At 45.4% G+C, this 17,748-nt stretch overlaps 1 long non-coding RNA gene across 1 annotated transcript; it reads left to right on the plus strand.

Moving 5' to 3' along the window:
* The first annotated feature begins 273 nt into the window (after positions 1-273).
* Positions 274-11,278, plus strand: LOC130302300 (uncharacterized). Its single transcript, XR_008852579.1, has 3 exons — positions 274-387; positions 4,206-4,356; positions 11,005-11,278. It is a non-coding gene; the product is annotated as an uncharacterized LOC130302300 (long non-coding RNA).
* The last annotated feature ends 6,470 nt before the right edge of the window (positions 11,279-17,748 follow it).

Consider the following 17,748-nt stretch of genomic DNA (forward strand, 5'->3'; position numbering starts at 1 on the left):
GCTGAGCTGTGATTGGTTGTTATGGGCTGAGAGCTGAGCTGTGATTGGTTGTTATGGGCTGAGAGCTGAGCTGTGATTGGTTGTTATGGGTTCATAGCTGAGCTGTGATTGGTTGTTATGGGTTCATAGCTGAGCTGTGATAAGATTATTTAGTGTCTCATCCTATAAACCAATTTTTTACAGGATTTATATTTTACAAAATATATATTTGTGTCTTACTGCCGAACTTCTCGGATTTTTTATGGACATTTCGGTGAAGAATCCCGCGGAGTCCTGGGGTGTAATTCTGCTATCAGGGGAGAATATGTCCATTATATGGCGCTATATGGCGGCACACAGTATACGTCTAGGAGAAGTCCAGTCAGACTAATACAAGGAGACGGCGAGGTCCCATTAAATTCCATATCACCGTTTCCATACATGACTCTTATTACTTCATCTTTTCTTGGCCGTCTCAGTCTATTCCTTAAAGAATAACCCCACCCTATATCCATTACTGAAACCATTCGCTGCGATCAATGCCCCTCACAGTCACTACAGAGGAGTCAACTTCATGGCATCTGGGGCCCCTGACTAACACATCAACACTGGATAGGTTTACTTAAAGGGGATGTCCAGGTCTATAGAAGTCTATGTAATCACCACAAATCTGTTCACTGGGGCGCCAATGGAGGGATCGGGGACTGAGCGCATGTATCACTCTGCTGGACATGGCGGCATTATTTAGGGATGGAGGACGGAAGGAGGAAAGAAGGAAGGAGGGAGGAGATGGAGGAGGGAATGGAAGGAAGAGAAAGGGAAGGAGGGAGGAGATGGAGGAGGGAATGGAAGGAAGAGAAAGGGAAGGAGGGAGGAGATGGAGGAGGGAATGGAAGGAAGAGAAAGGGAAGGAGGGAGGAGATGGAGGAGGGAATGGAAGGAAGAGAAAGGGAAGGAGGGAGGAGATAACTTATATTGGTTTCCTCTGGGTGGCAGATAACAGGATGCCCCCATAGATAACAGGACCCCCCCCCCCCACAGATAACAGGATCCCCCCACAGATAACAGGATCCCCCCACAGATAACAGGATCCCCCCCACAGATAACAGGACCCCCCCCCACAGATAACAGGATCCCCCCCCACAGATAACAGGATCCCCCCCCCACAGATAACAGGATCCCCCCATAGATAACAGGACCCCCCCCCCCCACAGATAACAGGATGCCCCCATAGATAACAGGATCCCCCCACAGATAACAGGATCCCCCCCCACAGATAACAGGATGCCCCCATAGATAACAGGATCCCCCCACAGATAACAGGATCCCCCCCCCACAGATAACAGGATGCCCCCACAGATAACAGGATCCCCCCCACAGATAACAGGACCCCCCCCCCACAGATAACAGGATCCCCCCCCACAGATAACAGGATCCCCCCCCCACAGATAACAGGATCCCCCCATAGATAACAGGACCCCCCCCCCCCACAGATAACAGGATGCCCCCATAGATAACAGGATCCCCCCACAGATAACAGGATCCCCCCCCCACAGATAACAGGATGCCCCCACAGATAACAGGATCCCCCCCACAGATAACAGGACCCCCCCCCACAGATAACAGGATCCCCCCCACAGATAACAGGATCCCCCCCCCACAGATAACAGGATCCCCCCATAGATAACAGGACCCCCCCCCCCACAGATAACAGGATGCCCCCATAGATAACAGGATCCCCCCACAGATAACAGGATCCCCCCCCCCACAGATAACAGGATGCCCCCATAGATAACAGGACCCCCCCCCCCCACAGATAACAGGATGCCCCCATAGATAACAGGATCCTCCCCAGATAACAGGATTCCCCCCACATATAACAGGATCCCCCCCGCATATAACAGGATCCCCCCCCCCCCGCAGATAACAGGATCCCCCCCCCCGCAGATAACAGGATCCCCCCCCCCGCAGATAACAGGATCCCCCCATAGATAACAGGACCCCCCCCCCCACAGATAACAGGATGCCCCCATAGATAACAGGATGCCCCCATAGATAACAGGACCCCCCCCCCCCCCCACAGATAACAGGATGCCCCCATAGATAACAGGATCCTCCCCAGATAACAGGATTCCCCCCACATATAACAGGATCCCCCCCGCATATAACAGGATCCCCCCCCCCCGCAGATAACAGGATCCCCCCCCCCGCAGATAACAGGATCCCCCCCCCCCCCCGCAGATAACCGGATCCCCCCCGCAGATAACAGGATCCCCCCGCAAATAACAGGATCCCCCCGCAGATAACAGGATCCCCCCGCAGATAACAGGATCCCCCCGCAGATAACAGGACCCCCCCCCACAGATAACAGGATGCCCCCATAGATAACAGGATCCCCCCACAGATAACAGGATCCCCCCCCACAGATAACAGGATGCCCCCATAGATAACAGGATCCCCCCCAGATAACAGGATCCCCCCCATATAACAGGATCCCCCCCGCAGATGACAGGATCCCCCCCCCCCGCAGATAACAGGATCCCCCCCACAGATAACAGGATCCCCCCCACAGATAACAGGATCCCCCCCCCCACAGATAACAGGATCCCCCCCCCCACAGATAACAGGATCCCCCCCCCCCACAGATAACAGGATCCCCCCACAGATAACAGGATCCCCCCCACAGATAACAGGATCCCCCCCCAAAGATAACAGGATCCCCCCCCGCAGATAACAGGATCCCCCCCGCAGATAACAGGATCCCCCCCCACAGATAACAGGATCCCCCCCACAGATAACAGGATCCCCCCCACAGATAACAGGATCCCCCCCCCCCGCAGATAGCAGGATCCCCCCCACAGATAACAGGATCCCCCCCGCAGATAACAGGATCCCCCCACAGATAACAGGATCCCCCCCCCACAGATAACAGGATCCCCCCCCACAGATAACAGGATCCCCCCCCCACAGATAACAGGATCCCCCCCCACAGATAACAGGATGCCCCCATAGATAACAGGATCCCCCCCCCACAGATAACAGGATCCCCCCCCCCACAGATAACAGGATCCCCCCCACAGATAACAGGATGCCCCCATAGATAACAGGATCCCCCCCCCCACAGATAACAGGATCCCCCCCACAGATAACAGGATCCCCCCCCCCACAGATAACAGGATCCCCCCCAGATAACAGGATCCCCCCCCCCAGATAACAGGATCCCCCCCACAGATAACAGGATCCCCCCCCCACAGATAACAGGATCCCCCCCACAGATAACAGGATGCCCCCACAGATAACAGGATCCCCCCCCCCCACAGATAACAGGATCCCCCCCCACAGATAACAGGATCCCCCCCCCACAGATAACAGGATCCCCCCCCACAGATAACAGGATCCCCCCCCCAGATAATAGGATCCCCCCACAGATAACAGGATCCCCCCCCCCACAGATAACAGGATCCCCCCCCCCCACAGATAACAGGATCCCCCCCCCCACAGATAACAGGATCCCCCCCCCACAGATAACAGGATCCCCCCCCCACAGATAACAGGATCCCCCCCCCCACAGATAACAGGATCCCCCCCCCCCCACAGATAACAGGATCCCCCCCCCCCACAGATAACAGGATCCCCCCCCCCACAGATAACAGGATCCCCCCCCCACAGATAACAGGATCCCCCCCCCCCCACAGATAACAGGATCCCCCCCCCACAGATAACAGGATCCCCCCACAGATAACAGGATCCCCCCCCCCCCACAGATAACAGGATCCCCCCCCCACAGATAACAGGATCCCCCCCCCCACAGATAACAGGATCCCCCCCCACAGATAACAGGATCCCCCCCGCCCCCCCCCCCCCACAGATAACAGGATCCCCCCCCCCCCCACAGATAACAGGATGTAACAGACTTGCCTGTCGCTGTGATGGTCGCGTCTTTCATTATTAACAAGGGCTCTGAAAAATGAAAGCAGCGATCTGATTGGTTGTTATGGGCAACTCAGCATCTTTTCCTGTGGACGGGTTTTGATAAATCTCCCCCTGGTCTTTGCTTTAAGGGGTCTTCTGACTTTTTTTAGTTTCAGATTCTTTTGATATATACAAGTTTCTTCCCATTCTTCTCAGCGGCCATCAATGCGAAACTTTAACCTCTGTCATAAAAATGTTACATGGAAATCCCCTTTAAGTTTTCATCATAAACAAGTGGATTTTATGCTTTACAGCCGGCGAGAAGTCTAGAGAAACATCTGGAAAATGTCGAATTGTTCTCATCCCAGAAGGAACCATAAAGAATCGTAAACTGGACGGAGAGGACGCTGCCAGACATCTTCTCTATTAGAATGTATAGAGCCAGGACGTTCCCGGGAATCACAGGTAGAGGTGGAGTGCCCCTTTAAGGCCTGTTCTGTATACTGCTCCTATGTGTCTGTCTCTATTTATCTTTAATTAAATCCTATATATCCACAGGTAGAGGTGGAGTGCCCCTTTAAGGCCTGTTCTGTATACTGCTCCTATGTGTCTGTCTCCGATCATCTTTAATTAAATCCTATATATCCACAGGTAGAGGTGGAGTGCCCCTTTAAGGCCTGTTCTGTATACTGCTCCTATGTGTCTGTCTCTAATCATCTTTAATTAAATCCTATATATCCACAGGTAGAGGTGGAGTGCCCCTTTAAGGCCTGTTCTGTATACTGCTCCTATGTGTCTGTCTCTAATCATCTTTAATTAAATCCTATATATCCACAGGTAGAGGTGGAGTGCCCCTTTAAGGCCTGTTCTGTATACTGCTCCTATGTGTCTGTCTCTAATCATCTTTAATTAAATCCTATATATCCACAGGTAGAGGTGGAGTGCCCCTTTAAGGCCTGTTCTGTATACTGCTCCTATGTGTCTGTCTCCAATCACCTTTAATTAAATCCTATATATCCACAGGTAGAGGTGGAGTGCCCCTTTAAGGCCTGTTCTGTATACTGCTCCTATGTGTCTGTCTCCAATCACCTTTAATTAAATCCTATATATCCACAGGTAGAGGTGGAGTGCCCCTTTAAGGCCTGTTCTGTATACTGCTCCTATGTGTCTGTCTCTAATTATCCTTAATTAAATCCTATATATCCACAGGTAGAGGTGGAGTGCCCCTTTAAGGCCTGTTCTGTATACTGCTCCTATGTGTCTGTCTCTAATTATCCTTAATTAAATCCTATATATCCACAGGTAGAGGTGGAGTGCCCCTTTAAGGCCTGTTCTGTATACTGCTCCTATGTGTCTGTCTCTAATTATCCTTAATTAAATCCTATAACTTCACCTTTGCTGCCAAACAGGATGCGGCTGCGCTCAGACGGTTGCGGTTCGCCCACTAATGAGCGCGTAGGAGTTTGTCATCATAATCTCTCTATAGATAATAATCATTATAAATGGAAGTAACGGAAGGGACTATTTATATAAAGGGGCGGTTACTGCTTCATATAAGGTCAATAAGGAAATATAAAGTATAAATATTCCATCTTGTATTAATAATAATAACCGCTCTATATATTCTATATGATTCACGGCTCCAGACCAACGAGGATGGGGACATTAACCTGTTCACTGCCATAGACACCAGAAATTATGACAATAACTCCATGTATTGACCCTGGACCAATAGGGACACTGACATTTACCCCTTCCCTGCCCTAGACCACCAGGGATATAGACATTATCCACTTCACTGCCCTAGACCACCAGGGATATAGACATTATCCACTTCACTGCCCTAGACCACCAGGGATGTAGACATTATCCAGTTCACTGCCCTAGACCACCAGGGATGTAGACATTATCCAGTTCACTGCCCTAGACCACCAGGGGTGTAGACATTATCCAGTTCACTGCCCTAGACCACCAGGGATATAGACATTATCCACTTCACTGCCCTAGACCACCAGGGATATAGACATTATCCACTTCACTGCCCTAGACCACCAGGGATGTAGACATTATCCAGTTCACTGCCCTAGACCACCAGGGATGTAGACATTATCCAGTTCACTGCCCTAGACCACCAGGGATATAGACATTATCCACTTCACTGCCCTAGACCACCAGGGATATAGACATTATCCACTTCACTGCCCTAGACCACCAGGGATATAGACATTATCCACTTCACTGCCCTAGACCACCAGGGATGTAGACATTATCCAAAGTGGAAAAATCTAGCCCAAAAACACTGCACCACTCACCGGGTGCAGTGATGAGACTCCACTCCCTCTCTCTGCAAAGCCAGACTTATGGAAAATGTAGGCAGCATTAGGAAATAATTTCAGTGATCGCAATTGTAATCAATATGGCTAAAAACTCCATGCCTGCCACATGAGCTGAAACAGGTAAGCACAAGACATACACAAGGACCTCTCCATTATTCTCTAATAATAGCCTATGCTGCACTATATAAGAATAAACAATTATCCTGGAGTGCTTCTTAAAATCTCCTCCACTAGATTCTCCGCAGATCTAATCTATACATTTCTATACAGTGTTATTAAGGACACAGAGCAGGGACTCGGGTCGGGCAGTGACAGCTATCTACAGGACGACGGCTTGTGAATGACACTTATAATTGTGGCTGTCACATTAACATGGCAGACAGGAGACAGACCTGGCTCCGCACTTTACATCACAGAATTACGATACACGGGGAACAATAAGGTTTTGGTGAAGGCAGAAGATTTAATACGTACAAAGAATTTATTGTTGTCATGACAACATTATTTGTGATCAGGAGATTAGTGAAACTATCGTTCACTATAAGAACACATTGGTCGTCAGGCAACCGGGCAAATAAACAGGAGCTCATCACATCCGGCCTGGTGGAACCTCCGTGGACCTGCACAGCGCCAAAGATCAACAAGTGCGGTCAATTCTTCATTCTTTGTACCGCAAAATAAACCGTAAATCACCGGACGTCAAGAATCACCAATTACTTCAGAACGGGAGAAGTCAGGATCAATCCCACCGGATCCAACCCAAGGGGTCACAGGGTCTATAGGACAAGATGGAGGACACGTGTGAGACCCCAGAACGTATCCTATTAGCCTCACTGGTAGGTGTGAACGCTCCTCTATCTCCATTATTCAAAATCACAAACATCTCATATACGTGAGCTGAACCTGTGACCCGTGGACTGGAGGTTAAAGAAGACCTCTGCCCATCTCTACTGCACTCCATGGACCAGTGCGTGGGCGACAAAACAATTACCATAACGATTACTTCTTGTATGGAATGTCTACGGTGAGATGATCCGGCCACAGAACAATAAACAACAAGTCATCCGCACCGGATGGACTAAATCTCACCGCCATCTATTCTATCCGTGAGATCCACTGACCACAGTATAATAACCCAAATATATTTCACTGATACATAAACCAGATAAGTGTCCTGAGTGTTTACAAAACAATAATAATATAATAATATAATAATAATATAATAAGATCCACCAGCAGGAGTCAGAGCTCAGTCACATCAGGTGTTCACCGTCTGTCGGAGGTGCAGTATATACCAGAAGGACTCCCGATGTACTGTGTATTGTATACGTTACCTGTATAGAGGTCCCCATAGTCAGAGTCCCTAGGGCGTCGGGGTCCCTCTTTTGTAGTTTTCCCCTTGTCACCCCTCAGTTAGTCAATGACTATATAGAAGTTCATATCAATATAAATATAAGTATAAATATAGATCTGTATATATTTAATTATCTACCTGTTCCGAGAGTAGCAGGACCTGCGGGTCACGTGATTAGATCAGAACTCTATGGTTTTGCTAAAGGACCTTTGGTGCTTGTAGTCAGGTGATCACCCACAATGCAGTGTAACGGTGAGTGACAGCTGATTGGACCAATCCAAAACGGCTCAGCCCCTGCCCATATAATGGAGCTGCAGCCATTAATCTCTCTCTCTTGTTCCTGTGCTGCCAAGCAAGCAGCATCTCTTCTCTCTTGGGTTGCTGACTCTGGAAGAGGTAGGACCTCCGCAGCTTACAAGACAATTTACTAGGCCAAAGCCGTGCGGCCTCGGTCTCTAACATAGCGGATATACTAAGCAATTCCCCGCTACTCATCGCAAGATCACTGGACCTAAACGCACCCCTAAATCCAGCGGATCTCTGCTATACAATCCTTCAGAAGCTAAATTGAGCTCATCTGATCCCAACCGTCTGTCAATCGCTGCTCAGCTATATCTATAGAGACTCTGTTATCTGGACTGTTACTATTGCTGCATGTACAGAAATTCTTCAGTAAAAGTTCCTGCAAGTTTTCAGTTAACAGCGGTTGTGGACAATCCTTTATTTCTGCATCACCTATTGCTCTTGGGAAGGGTGAGAATAGGCCTATCAAGATTACAGAATTTAACCCTCACCCTGGCGTCACGAGTGACAAGGGTTAGCAGCGCCCTTAACTATCCTGAACAGCAACACCCTAACTACCCTACACCCCACAAGGCTTTATCCCTCAATCCACCACCACAACTGTATACCCCCGGAGACAATGGATCCCAACACACATATACAGTCGGGCAAAAGCCCCCAATTGTACAAGTTCTCCCCCTTATAAAGATGAGGCTGTAATTGTCATCATAGGTTATAACCTCATCTATGAGACAGAATGCAGCCAATCCGGTCATGGGGCGTATCTAACCTCATGAGGATTCGGATCCCTGTTTACTATGAGATACTGAGCTAGAAACGCCCTGTGGCCGCATTGGCTGCATGTCAGTCACGTGACCGGCCTCTGCAGCAACGCGTCCTTAGTGATGCAAGCGCCGGCGAACCTCCGTTACAGACAGCGGAACTCCGGGACTTGGATGACAACTTTGTTCTCTTGCAATTTTAAAACATTTCTATAATATATGTGACGCCTTTGTGTCCCGATGTGATGGTTTATGGCTGACTGCGCTGTTTCAGCAACTATGCTTTGTAACTTACGAGTTCGATGTTTAGACAACTGATGAGAGGGAAAGGATGGGCTATGGGTTTGGTTCGCCGGAGTACCCCTTTAATGACTTATAATGGTCTCTGTTGTCTTTCATTTTGGTGTCCACATGCTGCACTTTGTAGGAGAAAAAAAAGAGGAGACCGATACCGGCGCCTAGCGCAGCCGCATTACCCTTGATAACAAGAGTAGGGAATTCAAGGATTGGCTGAAGAGACCACATAGAAGGCCGCTCACCACGAGTACCATAAATGAATCACCTCAGTGATAATGGGGTACTCAATGTAGGTGGAGTCGCTGCTGCACTACGGTCCTGTTGCAATTGAGGAGAAGCTTGAAAAAAAAAAACTTCTGAAGATGGCGCTGCGGCTTCCTCGGAAATGAAGGAGATGGACTGAATATATAATGTAAAAGGTTCACAGTGGAACCACTTTTATTGAATCAAAGAAAATAAAAAAAAATGGGGATGACACGTTTTGGGAGGTGCCCTCCCTTCCTCAGATCGGTATTATCAGAGCGCACAGTGTGAACACAGCCGTATGGAATCAGCCGTCCTGCAGCTGTGGCCGTAATTGTAGGAAATTTACCACAGATTCGGATCATTTGTTCTGTGAGGTTCTCCGGTAACACTGAAACCTTGTAAAGAAGACGCATTTTCCATGTTAGTACGTGACGGGTTCTCTGGACGATTCTCCACATTTCAGCCTGATGGTAAAAACATCCGCCGGGGAATTAGTAGTAGATTATTGGATTTTGGGGAGTTGTAATATTTTATATATGATGCAGAGACGCTGATGGAGTAACACGGGAACCACACGCAGCCCGTCCTCTACACATGGAACAGTAGTCGCTGATTAGGTGCTAATGCTGGAACAGCGACCACGATGGAGATGAACTCTACGTGCTCCAAATGTTACACTGCTATAAGCTGGAAAGTGTCAGAGAGCTTCTTGTTCTTATGGTTCTACAGATTAAGGCTTCACAGTCACAGAAGTCCACATACGTTGGCTGTTCTGGCATGCTGGGAGTTGTAGTTTTGCAATATCTGGGGGGGTCACAGTTTGAAGACCACTGCTCTAAGGTCACCAGGTTATCTCTACACCTTCTGTTCACTTTGAATGTATATCTAACCTCAACTATCATTGCCCCTGAGGATGCCACCTGTAGGGTGAAACACGTGGAAATCACACTATGTTATAATATCAGTAAGGTTCCTGTGATTACTCCCTGTGTGTACACTGCCATTGCATGTCCAATCCATCAATTGACTGCAGATCACAGAGTTTGGAGACTACATTTCTAAGGTCATCAGGTTAACTTCACATATACTGTTCACTTTGAACGTATATACAACTTCAACTATCATTGCCTCTGAGGACGCCACCTGTAGGGCGAAACATGTTGGGGAAAATGGCAATATGTTTTAATATCAGTAAGGTTTCTGCAATGACTCTGTGTGTGTACACTGCCAGTGTATGATTGACTCAAGTTTAGATGGGCCCCTCACTTTTGCTATTGTTTTCTCTAAGGGTCTCCAATCTGTGCTCCCCCCCCCCCAGATGTTGCAAAACTACAATTCCCAGAATGCCCGCTGTGCAAGCATGCTGGGAATTGTAGTTTGGCAACATTTGGGGAGCCACAGCTTGAAGTCATCAAAGGTCACCAGGTGATCCCCACATTTTCGTACGTCCCCAGAGGAAAGCACCTGTAGGGTGAAACATGTTGGGAAGAAAATGCAACATGTTTTAATATCAGTGAGGTTTCTGCCCTTACCTCTGTGTGTATGTAGATATATTTATTATCTTTGACGTTTGACAGTGCCAAATGGTGTCAACATACTATACTGCTAAACTTTATACTATACAACATACATGTATATTATGGGACTATACTTACAAATATACTGGACCCTTCCTGGGCTTTCAATCTCAGGACCCCTTTAAATTAAACCTTACGTTTCACGTATAGTGTTAGGATAATATGCATTTTCTCTGTTGCTGGTGTTTATTAAACTACTGTTCTATCTAACACACGTGAGCGTCTTTTTCTTTTCGAAGAAATGTCCCTGGTCTGAAGAAGCCGCCACAGAATTGCGCAAGGAATGGTAACCCTCAGAAGACCGCGCCGCCACCCAAGGGAAACACTCCGCGCCTCCTTGTAACATCTGAAGAGAGTCAATAATCGGGCACTTGACTCTCCCAGCGAGCGAGGAGGACTGGAATTCCACCGCCAGATACTCACTGTGGGATATTGCAAAACACGAACTAGAGATATCAGCAACACAGCGAGATACGGCAATAATAGTGCAGCCACATAAAATAAAAAAGTTATGGTCAAAAAATCGAATAACGAGGTAAGGCTAAGTCTCTACTTGTTTTTGTGTCCTGCCTTTTTTGGTTTGAAAAAACACCTGAAAAAATGCCTGAAAAAACGGAAGTGCAATTTCCTGCGTCTGGCGTTTTTTCTGGCGTTTTTTCATTTGTGTGGAAATTGCACCTTGGCAGTTTTTTTTGGTACCCAAAATTTGTTGGGTACCAAAAAAAAAAAAGGCTGCAGTAGTGATGGAAAAAAATTTATTTAATGAAATTTATATTTTTTATAACAACATTTTTATTTGTTTTAAAAAAAAGTGTATGTGTTTCCCTTTTTTTCTGTTCCATGCTGGGAGTAGTAGTACCTGTACTATAGACAGATCGCCCCTGGTATCAGTCTGACACCCGATGCGATGGTCCATAATATAGCAGACATGCGGCAGTATACAGCGCTCACATCTCTGCACTATACTCCGGCAGGTGATGTGAATAGAACATCACACACTCATATTTTCCGCCCAGATTGGTGATTGGCCGGATGGTTGCAGCCAATCACAGCTCTGAGGGAAATAGGAATGAGTGAGTGGCCGAGTATAGTGAAGAGATGTGAGCGCTGTATACAGCCGCTCCATCTCTGCTATAGACAGGACAATCACATTGGATGTCAGTAGTGATACCCGCTGTGATCTGTTCTTACCTGCAGGTACTACTACTCCCAACATGGATCACACACTGCACACTCTGCTCCATGCTGGGAGCTGTAGTACCTGCATTAATAGACAGATCGCAGCGAGTGTAACTTCTGACACCTGTTGCGATTTGTCTATTAATGCAGGTACTACAGCTCCCAGCATGGAGCAAAGTGTGCTGGGAGTAGTAGTACCTGCAGTTAAGGAAAGATCACAGTGGATGTCACTCCTGACACCCTCTGTGATAGACCTGTATAATGTATAGATGCGACCGCTCTTCTATGGTCCCCTGCACTGACGTATATAAACACATATTCATATATCCCACAGTGAGCTGTGATTGGCTGGACCCATCTGGCCAATCACAGCTCACTGTGGGATATATGAAAATGTGTATATATATATATATATATATATATATATATATATATATATATATATACACACGTCAGTGCAGGGGACCAAAGAAGAGCGGCCGCATCTATACATTATACAGGAGGATCGCAACGAACCCCGGGCGATCTGTCTATTAGTACAGGTACAACTACTCCCATCATGGAACAGTGTGTTCCATGCTTGGAGTAGTAGTACTACCTAAAAAAAAAATAATAATAAAGAAAAAAGTAAAAAACACGCACACACACACTACATTTTTATTATTGTCCGCTACATTTTTAGGTCCCCGCCCACCCACATAAATTGATCCCTGTTTTAAAAATGTATAAAAATTTTGTTATAAAAAAGATGAATTTCGTTAGATACAATTTTTTCCTTCACGACTGTATATTTTTTATTTATTTATTTTAATGGCACCCCACGAAATTTTATTAAAAAGGTATCTCCATCACTTTTTTGGATTGCTAAAGTCCAAAAAAGAATAAAAACCACCTGCAAAAACGCCAAAGTTAAAACCCACATATCGTTTTTTTGGCGTTTTTTCACTCCCATAGACTTCTATGGTAGAAAAACGCCAGGATTTTGACAAAAAAAAAAAATCGCCAGTGGAAAAGTGCCAAGGAGATGAAAAAAGCCAAAAAAGAGTGAGAAAACGCCAAAAGGATAAAAAAAAAATGCCAAAGTGAAAAACAGCAAGTAGAATAAGAATTTTGCGATTTCTCATTGATTTACAGCTAATATCTGTCCGCAGTGTTTTTTGGCCGAAAAAACGCCATGCGGCAGATTTGGTGTTTAAAAAAAAAAATAAAATAAATCAAACAAGTAGAAACTTAGCCTAATGGTGCAGAAAATGGGGTGAAATTGCGGCAGCTGCACCTCACCAACAACACTCTACCTGCTGGCACTCTCCCCATCCCACCTATGTACAGAATGTATACTAAAAAAGAAAGAAAAAAAGAAAGAACATTTCAAAACTTGCTAAATCATGTGGCTTTTTTAAAAAAAACTTTGCCCCAGGAAAAAAAAAATGTTTTTGTTTTGCCAAATATTTTGTGGTAATATGAAAGGTGTCCTTACAAAGTACAATTGGTCCCAGGTAAAAACAACAACAACCACAACAGGCCTTAAGTAATTCACTTGGTGCACTACAAATACCAGTCAGCAGTGAAGGAGCCCATAAAAGCTTTCACATTACATTAAATAATCACAAACACCTAGCAAGCATTAAAAGCGTCCTGAACGTAGAATACACATTTCTGCCCGAGTTACGTGTATTTTCTGGGTTTAATCAAACATATAGCATTATCTACCTGGGTTTAACATAAATCTGCATTAAAAGCATTTCGAGTGAAAGCGGACTGGAAGTTTCTCTGCTATTTGACTCCTTGGTGAGTGACAAACAGAACAATAACCCCCAAAAGTTCTTTCATTAAAAATAAATGTAAAAAATGGTCCGGTTGTCTGAGGGAGGGTAGAGGACAACACGGAGCAGCCGCCAGTGCCCGGTGCGAGTTGTAAAGAAATATTTTTTGCCTGATCTACTTTCTATGTGTAATAATACTCAGTGGAGACTTTATAATGATTTACATCCCAGGTCTCCAAACTGTGGACCCCGAGATGTTGGAAATCTATAATTGTCGGCCCGCTCAGCTATTGCCATGCTGGGAGTTGTAATTTTGTAACAGCTGGAGGCCCCCTGGTTGGAGAACACTCACCTATTCTATATACTACATATAGTCCAACTGTTCAAACCTACAGATCGGGGTACAAAAATATGAGCCCTCATACAGGCCCGTATAAGGAGAAATAAAAAAAGTTATAGGGGTCCCCCGCATGTGTATCCTGTGATGTTATATAATTAATTATGCTAATTAGCAAGGACAGTACTTTTTTATTTTCTTCAAGAAAGGGGACGACCCTACCACTATCTAGACAGCATAACCGGCCATAGTGAGGAGAGAGGAAACACCAAGGAGAGAGAGGGGGACCCTGATATTACAGCATGGGGAATCCACATCTCCAGCTGTTGTTTAGAGACTGTTAGTTGTTTAGAGACTGTTGTTGGTTGTATGGAGACTGTTGTTTAGAGACAGTTGTTGCTTGTTTTGAGACTGTTGATTGTTTAGAGACTGTTTAGAGACTGTTGGTTGTTTACAGACTGTTGTTTAGAGACTGTTGTTGGTTGTTTAGAGACTGTTGTTGTTTAGAGACTTTTTGGTTGTTTACAGACTGTTGTTGGTTGTTTACAGACTGTTGTTTAGAGACAGTTTTTCGTTGTTTAGAGACTTTTTGGTTGTTTACAGACTGGTGTTGGTTGTTTACAGACTGTTATTGGTTGTTTAGGGACTTTTGTTGTCTGTTCAGAGACTGTTAGTTGTTTACAGACTGTTGATGGTTGTTTAGAGACTGTTGGTTGTTTAGGGACTTTTCTTACCAGCAGAGACCTCTCCTCTCACCAGATACTTATTGTCATACTGTTTGGATTCCTGTCCCAAAGGACCTTCAGATGGGATAAACAGGGACGTATCAGGATGGAGCTTCCCCCATTGACTCCCACCCAGGAGATGAATACAAAGGTAGATGCCCCTGTATAACGTGTTTCCAGCTCGTATCGCACTCTTCATCATCTTCCTGGAAGCGCAATCTAAAGAATCTGGTACCACCCTACACCCTGTATATAATAGAGATCACCCTACACCCTGTATATAATAGATGTCACCCTACACCCTGTATATAATAGAGATCACCCTACACCCTGTATATAATAGAGGTCCCCCTACACCCTGTATATAATAGAGATCACCCTACACCCTGTATATAATAGAGGTCACCCTACACCCTGTATATAATAGAGATCACCCTACACCCTGTATATAATAGAGATCACCCTACACCCTGTATATAATAGAGATCACCCTACACCCTGTATATAATAGAGATCACCCTACACCCTGTATATAATAGAGGTCCCCCTACACCCTGTATATAATAGAGATCACCCTACACCCTGTATATAATAGAGGTCACCCTACACCCTGTATATAATAGAGATCGCCCTACACCCTGTATATAATAGAGATCACCCTACACCCTGTATATAATAGAGATCACCCTACACCCTGTATATAATAGAGATCACCCTACACCCTGTATATAATAGAGGTCCCCCTACACCCTGTATATAATAGAGATCACCCTACACCCTGTATATAATAGAGATCACCCTACACCCTGTATATAATAGAGATCACCCTACACCCTGTATATAATAGAGATCACCCTACACCCTGTATATAATAGAGGTCACCCTACACCCTGTATATAATAGAGATCACCCTAAACCCTGTATATAATAGAGATCACCCCTACACCCTGTATATAATAGAGATCACCCCTACACCCTGTATATAATAGAGATCACCCTACATCCTGTATATAATAGAGATCACCCTACACCCTGTATATAATAGAGATCACCCTACACCCTGTATATAATAGAGATCACCCTACACCCTGTATATAATAGATGTCACCCTACACCCTGTATATAATAGAGATCACCCTACACCCTGTATATAATAGAGGTCCCCCTACACCCTGTATATAATAGAGATCACCCTACACCCTGTATATAATAGAGATCACCCTACACCCTGTATATAATAGAGATCACCCTACACCCTGTATATAATAGAGATCACCCTACACCCTGTATATAATAGAGGTCACCCTACACCCTGTATATAATAGAGATCACCCTAAACCCTGTATATAATAGAGATCACCCCTACACCCTGTATATAATAGAGATCACCCCTACACCCTGTATATAATAGAGATCACCCTACACCCTGTATATAATAGAGATCACCCTACACCCTGTATATAATAGAGATCACCCTACACCCTGTATATAATAGATGTCACCCTACACCCTGTATATAATAGAGGTCGCCCTACACCCTGTATATAATAGAGGTCACCCTACACCCTGTATATAATAGAGATCACCCTACACCCTGTATATAATAGAGATCACCCTACACCCTGTATATAATAGATGTCACCCTACACCCTGTATATAATAGAGATCACCCTACACCCTGAATATAATAGAGGTCCCCCTACACCCTGTATATAATAGAGATCACCCTACACCCTGTATATAATAGAGGTCACCCTACACCCTGTATATAATAGAGGTCGCCCTACACCCTGTATATAATAGAGATCGCCCTACACCCTGTATATAATAGAGATCACCCTACACCCTGTATATAATAGAGATCACCCTACACCCTGTATATAATAGAGGTCCCCCTACACCCTGTATATAATAGAGATCACCCTACACCCTGTATATAATAGAGATCACCCTACACCCTGTATATAATAGAGGTCACCCTACACCCTGTATATAATAGAGGTCACCCTACACCCTGTATATAATAGAGGTCACCCTACACCCTGTATATAATAGAGATCACCCTAAACCCTGTATATAATAGAGATCACCCCTACACCCTGTATATAATAGAGATCACCCTACATCCTGTATATAATAGAGATCACCCTACACCCTGTATATAATAGAGATCACCCTACACCCTGTATATAATAGAGATCACCCTACACCCTGTATATAATAGATGTCACCCTACACCCTGTATATAATAGAGATCACCCTACACCCTGTATATAATAGAGGTCCCCCTACACCCTGTATATAATAGAGATCACCCTACACCCTGTATATAATAGAGATCACCCTACACCCTGTATATAATAGAGATCACCCTACACCCCGTATATAATAGAGATCACCCTACACCCCGTATATAATAGACGTCACCCTACACCCTGTATATAATAGAGATCACCCTACACCCTGTATATAATAGAGGTCACCCTACACCCTGTATATAATAGAGGTCACCCTACACCCTGTATATAATAGAGATCACCCTACACCCTGTATATAATAGAGGTCGCCCTACACCCTGCATATAATAGACGTCGCCCTACACCCTGTATATAATAGAGATCACCCTACACCCTGTATATAATAGAGGTCACCCTACACCCTGTATATAATAGAGATCCCCCTACACCCTTTATATAATAGAGGTCCCCCTACATATAATAGAGGTCACCCTACACCCTGTATATAATAGATGTCACCCTACACCCTGCATATAATAGAGATCACCCTACACCCTGTATATAATAGACGTCACCCTACACCCTGCATATAATAGAGATCACCCTACACCCTGTATATAATAGACGTCACCCTACACCCTGCGTATAATAGAGATCACCCTACACCCTGCATATAATAGAGATCACCCTACACCCTGTATATAATAGACGTCACCCTACACCCTGTATATAATAGAGATCA

The sequence above is a fragment of the Hyla sarda genome, unplaced genomic scaffold, assembly GCF_029499605.1.
Source record: "Hyla sarda isolate aHylSar1 unplaced genomic scaffold, aHylSar1.hap1 scaffold_116, whole genome shotgun sequence".
Taxonomy (NCBI): Eukaryota; Metazoa; Chordata; class Amphibia; order Anura; family Hylidae; genus Hyla; species Hyla sarda.